Source organism: Rhinopithecus roxellana, chromosome 4 (genome assembly GCF_007565055.1).
Source record: "Rhinopithecus roxellana isolate Shanxi Qingling chromosome 4, ASM756505v1, whole genome shotgun sequence".
Classification (NCBI taxonomy): Eukaryota; Metazoa; Chordata; class Mammalia; order Primates; family Cercopithecidae; genus Rhinopithecus; species Rhinopithecus roxellana.
This window is the reverse complement of record NC_044552.1, coordinates 131,694,114-131,703,634: the sequence shown is the minus strand read 5'-3', so window position 1 is coordinate 131,703,634 and position 9,521 is coordinate 131,694,114. Positions and strand designations below refer to the sequence as shown.

Below are 9,521 nucleotides of genomic sequence, written 5' to 3'. Positions count from 1 at the left end.
TGCCTCAGCCTCCCGAGTAGCTAGGACTACAGGTACCCACCACCACGCCCAGCTAATTTTTTGTATTTTTAGTAGAGATGGGGTTTCACCGTGTTAGCCAGGATGGTCTTGATCTCCTGACCTCGTGATCTGCCCACCTCAGCCTCCCAAAGTGCTGGGATTATAGACGTGAGCCACTGCACCCCGCCTTTTTTTTTTTTTTTATCAGTCTAGCTAGAGATTGATCAATTTTATTGATTTTCTCAAAGAAAGTGCTTTTGGTGTTATTTATTTTCACACACACACACACACACAAACACACATGTTAGATGTTAAAAGACAGAAAAAGATAATCTTGCTAACCTTAACTAAAAGAAAGTTGTAGTGACTATATTACTATCAGACACGATAGATTTCACAGCAAACAATATTACATGGAATTCTTCAAGTTTATTTCATAATGATAAAGGGAAGTCATAAATCTAAACATTTATGCACCTAATAATAAAATACATCGAGCAAAAACTGATAGAACTACAGGAGAGGCAGACAAATTATGGTTGGAGATTTAAATATTCCTCTCAATAGAAATGATCTACTAATTATATTTAAACTGAGTGACTGCATTTTCTGGATTCTGGATGATTGCCCTTCATTAGCCAAATTGAAGAAAGAAACTCCTTGGACCAGATGCTTCAAAGCTGAAGCCCTCAGGACCATGGAAGAATACCTTGAAGATATTGTTTGCATCAAAATCACCCAAATTCATGTCCTTCTTATCCAGGTCCTGTCCACTGTGATAATGAATCGTTTTCTTGGAATCAAAGAGGATGGTAAAGACCTCGCCACTTCCTTGATCTTCTCCTCCTCCTTTTGAACCCCAGCACTGGCTCCATCATGCCGATGTGGAGGGTACATAAAGGTCTGTTTCCAATAAGCTTTCTTGATCTTGTCCTCAGAGGCATTCTTGTCCACTCCCAGAACCTTGTAGTAATTATCCCTCTTACTCTTCTTCAGTTCCAGCTGTGCATTTTTTAGGAGCTGTTTGTATTCTTTTGCTTTCTCCATCTGATATACTTTTTTCATAGCCTCGCACTGTTTCTTCATACTGTTCTGTGTCCATCAAACACTGAACTCTTCTCAAGCAAGCTTTTATGTAAGTGTCAGGAGCCTCACTGCATTTGTGCAGCTGTCTATTGCATCATCTAGTTTCCCAAGCTCAGAATTAACCGTATCCCAGTTTCAGTAGAGTTTAGCAATTGCTTTTATATTGTTGAGGTCTATCTCGGGGCTTCTGTGTCCAGTTCATCAGCTAGTTTGTAATTTCCTTCCCTAAATGCTTTATTCCAGTCTTCTTTCTTTGTGTTAAATGCTCTGGCATTTCTGCACCCAACACAGGCCTTCTCATGGTCAGGAGATATTCTGAGAGCCTGTACAAAAAACTGAACAACTGCCAGCTCAATACAATCTTCATAATAAAGGCAAAGACTGCGTACATACAGAGCATCCACATTGGTGGAATCCATTCATAAAATGTCACTGGCCGCAGACTGTGCTTCTGGATAACGACCTGGCATTGCCAAACATTCTGCTTTGAGGGATATTGAAGTGATGGCAGACAGGGGCAAATTCTAGGGCATAGTCCGTGCAGAAAACCACCTTCTGAAAAGCCCACTTCTCAAAACCTGTTTCTGTGACTTTCTCCTATTCCACAACTGCGTTAGCATTTGTGAACTGTTGTGAGTGAGCATTGTTATGATCCGGTTCTAGGGCTTTCTGAAAACTGCAATGTGCTGCCATGGCATTCCCTGGAGAGAGGTGGCACTTGCCCTCTCGTAGATGTCCCCGGAAGAAACCATCAGCCAATTTCACTGACTGTGAAAGCATCTCCAAGCATTTCCCAAAACCTTCCAAGCATCATCAATATGGCTGCTCTATTACTATAATAGCTAGCATTTTTAGGGCACATATCTGTGGCTTTTGTCTAATACTTATAAGCTTCGTTGTAATCTTCCTTGGCATAATGTGCATTTCCTTCTTGCTTCAAAGACTCTGCTTCAGTATTTTAAATTGCAAACTGGCAAAGCTGCCCTCCTTTTATTGAGGCGATCCTCCCTTTTTGTTCTTCTCCATCACTGTCCTGGCAAGCCCTATTTGCTTCCTCTTCATAGAGCAGCCCTGGCTTTGTTGCCGCCATTACCACATTGCACAATGGAGCAACTGACAGTTTCTTAAAAAGCTAATTATATCCCTGCCATATGATGCAGCAATTCCAGTCCTAGATATTTACTTAAAGGAAAACAAAGCTTATATCTATACACAAAACTTGTAGATGAACATTTATAGCAGCTTTATTTATAGCAGCAGAAACCCGGGGGAAAAAGGCTTCAATGTTTATGTTCAGGTGAGTGGATAAACAATTTTTGGTATGCCCATATAACAGAATACAAATCAATGCAAAAAGTGAACTATTGACTCACACAAAACATGGAAGAATCTCAAAATGATTATGCTGAGTGAAAAAACATGTTTTTTTCTCAAAATGCATACTATATTCCATGTATGTAAAATTCTAGAGCACCAACTAATCTACCATGTTAGAAAGCAGATCAGTGGTTGCTTGAGGACTCAGAGGTATGGGGAGCAGGGAGAAGAAAGCGGTATTACCAAGGGGCATGAGGAAACTTATGATGTATATTTTCATTATCTTGATTGTCATGCTGGTTGCAAACAAATGTCAAAGCTTTTCAAAGTTTATTGTTTAATTACGTGCATTTTATTGTATGTCAATTTGGCCTCAACAAAGCTGTTAATAAAAAGTTTATCAAACTGATGTTCCCCAGTAAATGAAATTTACTTCACGTCACCAACCAAAAACTGTACAAGGTCCATTTTTCCTCTGTTCTGTGTTTACAACTGACACTTAATATGAGAGACAGAATATTCAAAAATTCTATCTGCTGAGGGCCACAAATTATCAAGTCTCTGGTCAAGGGTGGCCAACCACTGGTTAGGGGCTCAAGACACAAAACGCAGAACCAACACATTCCACTGACCATGATCATTTGCCCAAGGGTAATCTCAGTTCAAGTGTGCACTTCTGCCAGTACAGACACCTGCTTCTTTATTACCCAAATGCTTGCACACATCTCACAAACTGGCACTATTTCACCAATGATGATTTGGAATTATAGTGGCCACTTTGGGAGAATTCCATATGTTTCCAAAATTGTCCATCTTGCAGTGTTCTTAGAGCAAATGAAGTTGCTCTTCATTAGGACAGTAAAGTCCTAATATTGAATGCACTGTCTTTTTTGATTGGAGTAAAGAAGCTTCTAAATAAAATTCTGATTCCATAATAGCTTTAATTACAAGGAAAGCACCAAAAATCCATAGCTTATTACAGTCTGTCCTTTGATCCTGTAGCAAAGACCTACCTTGCCTTAAGGCTACAGCAGCCACTGCCAAATTCATGGCTGCGTCTGCTGGCACAATTCCAGGGGCTTTCTGGGAGCTAATGCTACACAATTTTGGCCCTTAACTGAAAATACCCATTTCCAGCAAGCTGGTTTACTCCTGTAAGATCGTCTTACCTCTTCGCAAATTACTAACCATTATTATAACACTTTATACTTTGCTACTTCCATTCTTAGGAAAAGAAGAAATGCAAATAACTTGGGGTTACCTAATTCATAACACCTCCCTAAAGTTAGATGCCACTTGGGCTAACTGAAATTTGGGGGAGGAAGCCTAAATTGAATGATTTTACCGTGAAATAATGTCTTAAAAATCCTAATTTGGCTAGGTTTATCCTGAATTAGAAGAATTAAATTTGTCATTACCAGGTAGAAATTTAGCATTTATGACAGAAATTGAATTTGGTTATAGAAATATTTTAAAAATCTCTATTTCATGCACAATTAAGTCATGGATTGATCCATTTACATCCACTAAAAAAGCATCCACCTCTACTAAGAGGAGGACCCAGCCGCCTGGTCTATCTCATTTGGGCAATGATGGAGTGAATCATGTAGGCTCCCAGACAAGGGTCTCAAGATAGAATTTAAAATAATTCCACTACAAGGATAAAGGAGATTATAGAATAGATTGGGACAGAAATAGGCATGCTAAGCCAGAATTCACACAGGAGTTCATTTGAATCTAAACCTATGCTCTTTTGTTGTCTGATGAGATGGTTCAGAGTTTGCATTTCAACTGACTACCTTAGAGCCTGAGCATTATTGCCTCTTATGTAAAAGAGGGATTATAGCGATCTTAAAGGGTGAGAGAGCCTCTGTAAACGCCTGACACAAGTGTTTGACTCATTTTATTTAAAATTATAGCTATTTATGTAGCAGAATGTCAGATGATGTTGTGGAGAACCTGAGGAATCAACCAAAAAAAAAGGTTATATAGCAAATGATCAGTTTTCTGGCCAGGGAGAATTTGTATTGAAATTGACAAGAAAGACGCAGCAGGATTTTTGAACTGTCTGTACATAATTAAGTGAAAGTCAGAGGGAGTCAGAGAAATTATGCTTGCTTTCGCAGCTCCGTTCTACAGCATTCTTCCACCACAAAAAGCTTGCAGGTGATTTCTTCAGACCAGTTCTAAATGCCTGCAGAGGTAACAGCCCCACCTTTTGGAGATTATTACTTCACCTAACTCTGATGAGAGACAAGCTAATAGAACTTCCCATTAAGAGTATTTCTGGATACTAAATTTACTCATTTTCCTCTGTAGTCTCATTCCATTTCTATTTATTCTCACCAATGTTCAGTGATCTTGCTTTGACTTACTGTTGCTGTTGACCTTGACTCATGACTTCAGGTTATTCTATTCACCATCTACCTTTCCCTGGTTCTTCTTCACCCTCTCCCTAAAAACTTCCAAAAAACCTTTCTGAGAGTATGTTTCTAAGTAACAGCCTTACCTGTATGTTATAGCCGATGATGAAGTCAACACCGACGTGCTTCTTTTGAGACAGATTTCATCATCACAGCAGTGAAAGAAACACAAGATGAGTTTTGAGGGTGACTTTTTTTAAGATGAAGATGGCTAGGGAGAAGTCTGTTGGATGAAAGATGAGCCCATTTGGCAAAGGATTAAATGAAGCAGCAAGTTTGATAAATCTGTTTGAGGTTTAAGAATACTCAGACACCTTTTCTTCCCAAGAAAATCCCCACACATCTCTTTTGGAACAAAGGCTTCTCTACAATGGTTCCAAATGATTCAGACATAACTTCCTGCATCTGCCACCAAAGGGATTTCTTCACTTTTAGTAAGACCATTAACCGGCTTGCCAAATTCTTCAGCATAACAAAATCACACGTCATTTCTCTCTTGGGCATGCTGAAATGGTGAAAATTGCCCAGAGAAAATGGAAACTCTGATAATTGATTTTCTTACTGTTTTCAAAAGACCCAAACCTTTCTCTTATTAAATTGAATCTTTCAGGATGAACACAATCAAAACCATGGGAAATACCTCTACATTCTTAGAACACTTTCCAGCTAAAGTTTACAGATGATATTTTTTCAGACACAGATTTAGGATTAAATCATTTTTCTGAAAGAGAACTCTTCTCTCTGAGCTTATGCGGAATCAGCCAATTTGACTATGTGATTTGCTTTGTCCTTTTGATCTAAGGTCCAAGAATTAAAGATGAAAAAAAAAAAAACCAGGTAAATATTGGCTGTAAAACAGATGTTCATGTCATAAACTTGATACTGAGAAATAAATCTCTCTCCTCATTAGTGAACGACTTGAGGTAGAGACTTCGTTGACAAAATGGCTGAAATGCAGTACCTTTAGTTTCCTCATAAATTATGTTTCCAAATGATTGGATAATGTTGTCAATGCGAATATGAGGTGTATATATTTCTGAATCAAGATGCTTTGTGGTTGTCCATAAGATACAGATTGAGTTGCATGATATCACTGCTAGATAGGTATGTGAGAAAACATATTGAACACCGAAAAACAATCTTTTTTTTTTTTGAGACGAAGTCTCTGTCACCCAGCCTGGAGTATAATGGTGTGATCTCGGCTCACTGCAACCTCAGCCCCCTGGGTTCAAGCGATTCTCCTGCCTCAGCCTCCCGAGTAGCTGGAACTATAGCTGCATGCCACCACACCCCGCTAATTTTTTATTTTTAGTAGAGACGAGGTTTCACCAAGCTGGCCAGGCTGGTCTTAAACTCCTGAACTCAGGTGATCCATCAGCCTTGGCCTCCCAAAGTGCTGGGATTACAGGTGTGCGCCACCACACCTGGCCAAACATTTTACATTTGAATGTTCTTCCAATAGAAACACTTGATGACCTTTACTAGAATAACTCTTTATATACCAAAAGCATATCTGGGCTATGAAGACAAGTTCATTGAACTATTCATTTCCTGAACACAACTGTATTAGTCTGCTTGGGGTACTGTAATAAACTAGAGATTGGGTGACTTAAATCAGAGACATTACTTTTCACAGTTTTGAAGGTTGGGAAGTTCAAGATCAAGGTGCCAACAGATTCAGTGTCTGGTGAGGATCTACTTCCTGGCTTGTAGTCAACTGCCTTCTCCCTGGGTCCTCACATGACAAAGAGTCAAATTTCTTACTCTTCCACTTCTTAAAAAGCCACTGGGGTGAGGTGCGGTGGCTCATGCCTGTAATCCCAGCACTTTGGGAGGCCAAGGCTGGTGGATCATGAGGTCAAGAGATCGAGACCATCCTGGCTAACACGATGAAACCTCATCTCCACTAAAAACACAAAAACTTAGCAGGGCATGGTGGCACACACCTGTAGTCCCAGTTACTCAGGAGGCTGAGGCAGGAGAATCACTTGAACCTGGGAGGTGGAGGTTGCAGTGAGCCAAGATTGCACCACTGCACTCCAGTCTGGGTGACAGAACGAGACTCCATCTCAAAAAAAAAAAAAAAAAAAAAAAAAAAAAAAAAAAAAAAAAGCCATTAATCCTACTCTCATGACCTCATCTAATCCTAATTACCTCCAAATCCTCAACAATACATTCCATCATATTGGGAGTTAGAGCTTCAATATATGAATTGGGAGTGACAGGGGAGATAATGCAATTTAGTCCATAGCAATGATATGACAGTATTTAATATCTCAACTGATATTTATACCCTTCTTTTCTAAAGTTCTATATCAGAAAAAAGAATTTCATGAAATGGTCTAGAGATCGTTGACCTCAAATTCTGACCAGCTCTGCTGCTGGAACATCTGAGTTCTACCTTAGGGTGGGTATTTGTTCTTTTTGCCCAGGGTATCCACTCTTCCTCATGATGGTAACAATACCCCAATTTTGCTTTGGATGAACAACCGCATCCCCAATTCATGTGCTTAGGAAAAGGTGACTCCTCTTTACTGTGAGGTGGAGCCTAAGCAAAAGAGCTCACCTCACCACCATCGTCCACCCACCCAGATCCCAGTCACTATGAGTGTTTAAAGGATGGGATGAGCACATTGACCCAATCTGAGTCAGAGAGAGAGAGTGTGGGAATCCCTAGAATTATAAAGAAGCTGCAGGAGGCAATTCTCCCTCTGCAGAACCTGAAAGTAGAATAACTACGTAAAGTTGAATATGCTGTGGACCACAGTGCAGCGCCTAGAAACAGACCCTAGTGGTATTCTCTAAGCACAGAATCAAGCAGTATCTAAAACTAGCTCTCTTCCTGGATGATTTCATTTATTCCAAAAGACCATCAAGTATTAAGTCAGAGTTTAATTTTTAAATGGCTGCAATATTTAAAAAATCTTAATTGGCATTTAAGCTTCTCCACTATTTGAGAAGTAACATTTAATATCTTAACTAAATTGTTATTAAAGACAAGTTTTTGGCTGGGCGCAGTGGCTCACGCCTGTGATCCCAGCACTTTGGGAGGCCGAGGCGGGCGGATCACGATGTCAGGAGATGGAGACCACCCTGGCTAATACGGCGAAATCTCGTCTCTACTAAAAATACAAAAAATTAGCCAGGAGTGGTGGCACACACCTGTGATCCCAGCTACTCAGGAGGCTGAGGCCAGGGAATTGCTTGAACCCAGGAGGTGGAGGTTGCAGTGAGCCAAGATCGTGCCACTGCACTCCAGTCTGGGTGAGAGAGTGAGACTCTGTCTCAAAAAAAAAAAAAAAAAAAAATCCTAATTTCCACTTTTTTTTTTTTTTTTTTGAGACAGAGTTTTGCTCTCTCACCCAGGCTGGAGTACAGTGGCACGATCTCAGCTCACTGCAACCTCTGCCTCCAGGGTTCAAGCGATTCTCCTGTCTCAGCCTCCCAAGTAGCTGACATTACAGGTATGCCCCACCAGGTCCAGCTATTTTTGTATTTTTAATAGAGACTGGGTTTCATCATTTTGGTTAGGCTGGTCTCGAACTGCTGACCTCAGGTGATCCACCCTCCTCGGCCTACCAAAATGCTGGGATTACAGGCATGAGCCACCCAACCCGGCCTAAAGACAAGTTTTCCAAAGGAACTTTCATTAATCTGAGAGAAAACAAAACAGCTTAAAGTTATAGATAGGTACCTACAGGTGCAATTTATAAGTTATATACATAACTATCAATTTTATAGTTAAATTGAAATGTATTAAATTTAAATATTTAATCTACATTTTCCTTAAAAAGAGCTAGAATGAAAGGTCTTGGATATAGAGAATAGGATCAATAATGAATACAGATTTGGGGACATGGTTGCCTATGCTATGGCTTTTACAAGAGCACCATGAAAGTACAAATTCCAATTCTGACCAGCTGAGCTATTTTACTCAACTTTGCAGGCATGGCCGGGCGCGGTGGCTCAAGCCTGTAATCCTAGCACTTTGGGAGGCCGAGGCGGGCGGATCACGAGGTCAGGAGATCGAGACCATCCTGGCTAACACGGTGAAACCCCGTCTCTACTAAAAAAATACAAAAAACTAGCCGGGCGAGGTGGCGGGCGCCTGTAGTCCCAGCTACTCGGGAGGCTGAGGCAGGAGAATGGCGTAAACCCGGGAGGCGGAGTTTGCAGTGAGCTGAGATCTGGCCACTGCTCTCCAGCCTGGGTGACAGAGCGAGACTCCTTCTCAAAAAAAAAAAAAAAAAAAAAACTTTGCAGGCTTACGACAATGTCTCCTCTTTGTGTAGCTCCAAGGACTCTTCCCACGCAATAATTTATTGGGACAAACATTTATAGCTGGTTGATGGTATCTACTCAGTCACCTGAAAAAGAATGGAGACTCAAGAGACAATCTTCTGCCTGCAATTCTTTAGAAACTATCCTGAGTGGCAAATCTCAATCCTGATCAATTGTTTACTCTCTTTAATGTCTTAGGCATAGTTTCTTCAAATTCAACTCTGTGTAGAATCAATCTTCTCCATGAAAAAGAACTCTGTTGTTCCTCTAAGTTACAAATGCATACATCCGCTCTCTCCTCCTTTGAAAGTGTATGGCAGATTTCAGACTTCAGGCCTGGATTCCTCAATCCTTTACAAGGGGGAAAAAAACGCAAAACACAACCATCTGACCACCGGACACTGTTTTATTTTT

At 40.4% G+C, this 9,521-nt stretch overlaps 1 pseudogene; it reads right to left on the bottom strand.

Moving 5' to 3' along the window:
• Positions 1–499: 499 nt before the first annotated feature.
• Positions 500–1,963, bottom strand: LOC104675040 (annotated as a pseudogene).
• Between the last annotated feature and the right edge of the window lie 7,558 nt (positions 1,964–9,521).